Below are 6,078 nucleotides of genomic sequence, written 5' to 3'. Positions count from 1 at the left end.
TAAGACCACATTTGTAACCATGTGGGGAACCTTTTACTATAAGGTAATACCGTTTGGACTGAAAAATGCGGGAGCAACATATCAGAGAGCCATGGTAACCCTATTCCATGATATGATGCACAAAGAAATTGAAGTCTATGTCGACGACATGATCGCCAAATCCCAGACAGAAGAAGACCATGTGCAAGTCTTAAGGAAATTATTTTTGAGGTTGAGGAAATTTCAGCTAAAACTCAATCCAGCAAAATGTACCTTCGGGGCCAGGTCAGGGAAACTGCTAGGATTCGTAGTCAGAGAAAAGGGGATTAAGATTGACCCAGATAAAGTCAAGGCCATACAAGAGTTGCCTTCGTTGCGTACTCAAAAGAAAGTTCGAGGATTCTTAGGGAGACTAAATTACATCGCTCGGTTCATTTCACAACTAACCGAGAAATGTGACCCCATATTTCGTCTCCTTAAGAAACACAACCCTGGTGTTTGGGACGAGGAGTGCCAAAAGACTTTTGACAATGTTATGTAATATTTGTCTAACACTATAGTGTTGGCACAACCTAGTCCAGTTAAGCCATTGATACTGTATTTAGTGGTATTTGAAAATTCTATGGGATGTGTACATGGCCAACACGATGAGTCAGGAAGGAAAGAAAAAGCGATATATTACCTCAGTAAGAAGTTCACTGAGTGTAAGATAAGATACTCGCCAATTGAAAAGTTGTGTTGTGCCTTAATCTGGACAACCCGGAGACTGAGACAATACGTGTTGTACCACACAACTTGGCTAATCTCTAAAATGGATCCTCTGAAGTACTTGATGGAGTCGACTGCTTTGAATAGGAGAATGGCCCGATGGCAAATTCTACTTTCTGAATTCGATATAGTCTATGTGAACTAGAAGGCTGTAAAAAGGAGTGCAATAGCAGATTTTCTAGCCAGTAGAGCTCTAGAAGACTACGAGCCTCTAAATTTTAACTTCCCAAATGAAGATCTAATGTACGTGGCAACCACTGAAGAAGACCCTCAAGAAGGTCATCCTTGGAAGCTAAGCTTCGACGGAGCATCAAATGCTGTGGGAAACGGAATCGGGGCAGTCTTGGTATCCCCAAACAGAGACCATTATCCCTTCATTTGTAAATTGGATTTTGACTGTACAAACAATATGGCCGAATACGAAGCATGCATTATGGGAATTCACGCAGCTATAAAACGTAAAATCAAGTTGTTAGAGGTATATGGAGATTCCACACTAGTGATTTATCAACTCAAAGGTGAATGGGAGACGAGAGACCCCAAGTTGATCAATTACCGAAGTCTGATCCTTGAATTAATTAAAGAATTTGATGATATTGTCTTCTGCTACCTCCCGTGAGAAGAAAATCAGATGGCTGACGCCCTAGCAACTTTAGCTTCTATGATCAAGGTGAACAAACAAGAGGATGTGAAACCAATCCAAATGAATATTTACGAGGTTCTGACTCATTGTTACAACATCGAAAAGAAGAAGAAAAGGATGATCATCCTTGGTACCATGATATACTGCGATATGTGAAGAATCGTGAGTACCCCGACCAAGCTACTGAGAACGACAAAAGGACATTGAGAAGATTGGCCGGCGATTATGTCTTAGACGGAGAGTTCTTCTATAAAAGAAAGAAGGATCAGGTGCTATTAAGATGTGTGGACACTATAGAAGCTAAGAAAATCTTGGAAGAAGTCCATGAGGGCATCTGTGGGACACAGGCTAATGGCTTTACAATGGCCAGGCAAATTATGAGGTTTGGTTATTATTGGTCCACCATGGAAGGAGACTATATTAACTACACCAAAAGATGTCATAAGTGTCAAATCTATAGAGACAAGATTCATGTGCCTCCTTCACCTCTGCATGTTATGACTTCTCCATGGCCTTTCTCGATGTGGGGCATGGATGTGATTGGGCCAATTTCGCCAAAAGCTTCAAATGGGCATCGATTCATCTTTGTGGTCATCGATTACTTCACCAAGTGGGTAGAGGCCACTTCATATGCCAACGTTACAAAATCGGTAGTTAGCAAGTTCCTGAAAAAGGAAATTATCTGTCTATATGGAATGCCAGAAAGGATCATATCTGACAATGCATTGAATTTGAACAACAGTACGATAGCGGAGGTCTGCAGCCAGTTCAAGATTAGACACCACAACTCGTCACCGTATCACCCAAAGATGAACGATGCAGTTGAGGCAGCTAATAAAAACATTAAGAATATTGTGAGGAAAATGACTGAGACTTATAAAGATTGGCATGAGAAGTTACCATTCGCCTTCTATGCTTATCGAACGTCTGTCAGGACTTCCACCGGGGCAACGCCTTTCTCATTGGTCTATGGAATGGAGATGGTTTTACCTATCAAGGTCGAGATTCCTTCCCTCAGAGTTTTGTCAAAAGTAAAGTTGGATGAAGTAGAATGGATCTAGTCCCGATACGATTAGTTGAATTTGATTGAAGAAAAGAGGCTAAGGGCTATCCGTCATGGTCAGATGTACCAAAAGCGAATGATGCGAGCTTACAACAAAAAGGTTCGTCCCAGAGATTTCCACGAGGGAGACCTAGTATTGAAAAAGATCCTGCCCATACAAAAGGATTTCAGAGGAAAATGGATGCCGAATTAGGAAGGACCTTATGTGGTAAAGAAGGCCTTTTCTGGAGGAGTGTTGATATTGACCGAAATGGATGGCAAGACTTTACCCATCCCTGTGAATTCAGATTCGATTAAGAAATACTTCGACTCAAAAAAACGGGAGAGGCCGAGGTGAAAACTCGCAAAGGGCACCTTGAAACCAAAGGGATTTTGAATTGAAAACCCGTAAAGGACGATTCAAATTTTGATCGAAGGTGGGGCATCGGTAGTCTTAAAATACCTAAATTGACAAGGAGGAGAGATGTTACATCTTGGGGCATCTACAAGGGTACTCTAGATCCCCTAAACACATATTGGGCTAAAAAAGGGAGTCCTCAAAAAGTTCGTACACAGAAGCTCACGCTGCGATATCTGGGGCACCTATTTTCTATTTATTCATTTTGTATTCTAGCAATGTTTGTTGTCTATGATTAATCTATTCCCTTCAAATTTTATTTCTGACAAATTTCAGTTCTGTCATTGTTATGATCTTTTTCAAGCATTTTGCATCGAAATGATGATTAATGGACTAATGACACTTTCACAAAAGGAGTTCTGCATATTACTCTGAAAGTTTCTAAATAGTACAGGAACCTGAAACAGGGCTATTATTTAGAACTAATCAAACCTAAGGATTGGAGATACTTGAGAAAGAAGAGTTTAAATTGGGACTACCTCTTCAGGTTTTCTATCTAAGATCTAAGCTGAACAAGAAGACAGGATATTGTTTCAGTGATAGAACCTTAATGAACAAAGAGCAATGGCAACCCAAACATTGAAAAGGGATCATTCTCATAACATGTTGCACTCATGCATTTATAGATCATTCATAACACATCTAGTTAGGGGCATTCGATTCACTTCGATCATAGTATCCTAATTATTTGGCATAAGCATAGATACATGAAACCGACTCTACAGGTCATGTCCTTAGATCGGCGGATTCGTAAGCCTTAACCCCCTAAGCAGTAGGGTAGCAGGTTAAAAGTTACATATCTTGTCTCTCTAACCAGTAGTGGAGCAGATCGAAGACAGATGGCCTTAACCCCCTAAGCAGTAGGGTAACAAGCTGAAAATTATAGATCTTGTCTCCCTAAGCAGTAGTGGAGCAGATCGAAGATGAAGGGCCTTAACCCCCTAAGCAATAAGTTAACAGGCTAAAAATTACAGATCTTGTCTCCCTAAGCAGTAATGGAGCGGATCAAAGACGATGGGCCTTAACCCCCTAAGCCATAGGGTAACAGGATGAAAATTACAGATCTTGTCTCCCTAAGCAGTAGTGGAGCAGGTTGAAATCATTAGTTCGTATCTCCTTAAAGTTTCAGCAGAACAGATCGAAGACAGAAAATCTTGTCTCCCTTACCAGTAGTGGAGCAAATTTAAGCCACCATCCTATCTCCCTAAGCAGTAGTGGAGTAGGCTGAAGATTGTAGATCTTATCACCATAAGCAGTAGGGGAACAGATCGAATACGATGAGCCTTAACCCCCTAAGAAGTAGGGTAACAGGCTGGAAATTCACAGATTTTATCTCCCTGAAGTTGCAGTGGAACAGATTGAATCTATGAATAAACAGATCTTATCTCTCTAAAGTTGCAGTAGAGCAGATCAAAATAAACTTTATCTCCCCAAAGTTGCAGTGGAGCAGTGGAGCGAATTAAAGTAACAATTGCAGTGGGCTAAACGAGGCTACCTAAAGAAGAGAAGCACTAGAGAAGTCGAGACTCGGCAAGACCAAGAAAAATTAGCCCTTCTTTATGTCCTTGCTCTATTCTCGTTACACGATAACAAGCAAAGAGGGGCAACTGTAGAAGGCCCAAACTGCCCGGTCCCATTTTACATCCTCAAAACCCAACCAATTAAACCCATTTACAACTAAACCCAAACCTAAATCAACAACCCTAGCCCAACCCAAAAACAAAACAAAAAAAAACCCTAAATTAACCTAGCTAGCCGCTGCCCTAAGTCTTCGGCCAATTGCCCTCTGACCCACTTGCCCCACCGCCATTGTCGCATCAGCACCGCCACTTTGTAGTCGCCCACTTGCACCTGCAAAACCAGAGAAGAAATGATAGCAAGAATTAAAGGCAAAAATGACAATCAAATAGAAAAATACTTTGTAAATGGCTATATAAGCCTTGCAATATTTTGTATTTTGTCTCTCTGGACACTTTTGAATACAAAACAGATTCAAATATACCTAAATACGAAAGAAAATAGCAAGCAAGTAGATCAAAAAAACAAATTTATTATGCAAAGGTTTTTTTAGTTTACTTTTCTCTTTATTTTTTCTTTCGAATATATATACACATATTTCCTTTTTTTTTCTTCCTTTTAAAAACAGCACATATATATAGATATATATATATAAAAGAAAAGAAAAGAAAAAAATAAAAAAAACATATCTTTTTTACACGGTGGCCGGCGACGGCGGCCAACGCGGTGGTGATTGGCCAGAACCGAAGACCGGCGAGGGCCTACTGCAGAGAAAAAAAGGGAGCCCTCCTTTTGTTTTTTGAAGAGAATGAAGTAAAAATGATTTTTTTAACAAAAATTTAGCTTTTATACCCACATAAAACGGCGTCGTTTTTAGCTTGAAGTTCAGACGCCAAAACGACATCGTTTTATCCCTTTGCCCATGCACCAACTGATTTGACCCAACCCGCTTCAGGATCCGCCTGTTTTTAAATGGAAGGGCTAATTGCGCTTTTAGCCCTTCCGCTTTTTTGTTACTTTGAAATTGAGTTTTTTTCTAAATTTTAATTTTGCCCCGAATTCATGCTTGGACTTCAATTAGATCCTACTCGATGCTGCACGTTTTAGAGGGAGGGTTTATTGCCTGATCTGGTCCCTCTTCTTTGTTTGCGTGCTTGATTTAGTCCCTTTTTTGTTATTTTTGATATTTTAATTAAATTAATTAATCTAAGATGTTATTATTATTATTATTATTATTATTATTGTTATTATTATTATTATCATCATTACCCTTAGTAATATATTATTATTTTTAGTTTTTTTACTATTATTATTAGTGATCTATTAGTATTCTTATTAGTGTATTGTTATTTCTTATTTTTCATATTATTGTTGTTATTAGTATATAATATTATTATTTCCTATTATTATTATTACTACTAATATCACATTATCATTTTTTATTACTATTATTATTTTTATTTTTTTTTACTATCTAATATATTATTATACCTTTTTATTATTATTACTATTGTATTATTACTATTATTATTATATTTTCTTTTTTATTACTATTTCTATATTATTTTTATTTTTATTTTCTATTATTATTATCAATATTATTATTTTATCGTTTTCGTCATCATTGTCATTTTTATTTTGTCATGTTTTATATATATATATATATATATATTATCTACTTATGTATTTGCTTATTTCATTTTCTTTATG

The sequence above is a fragment of the Gossypium hirsutum genome, chromosome A03, assembly GCF_007990345.1.
Source record: "Gossypium hirsutum isolate 1008001.06 chromosome A03, Gossypium_hirsutum_v2.1, whole genome shotgun sequence".
Classification (NCBI taxonomy): domain Eukaryota; kingdom Viridiplantae; phylum Streptophyta; class Magnoliopsida; order Malvales; family Malvaceae; genus Gossypium; species Gossypium hirsutum.
Note: the sequence above shows the minus strand (reverse complement) of the source record.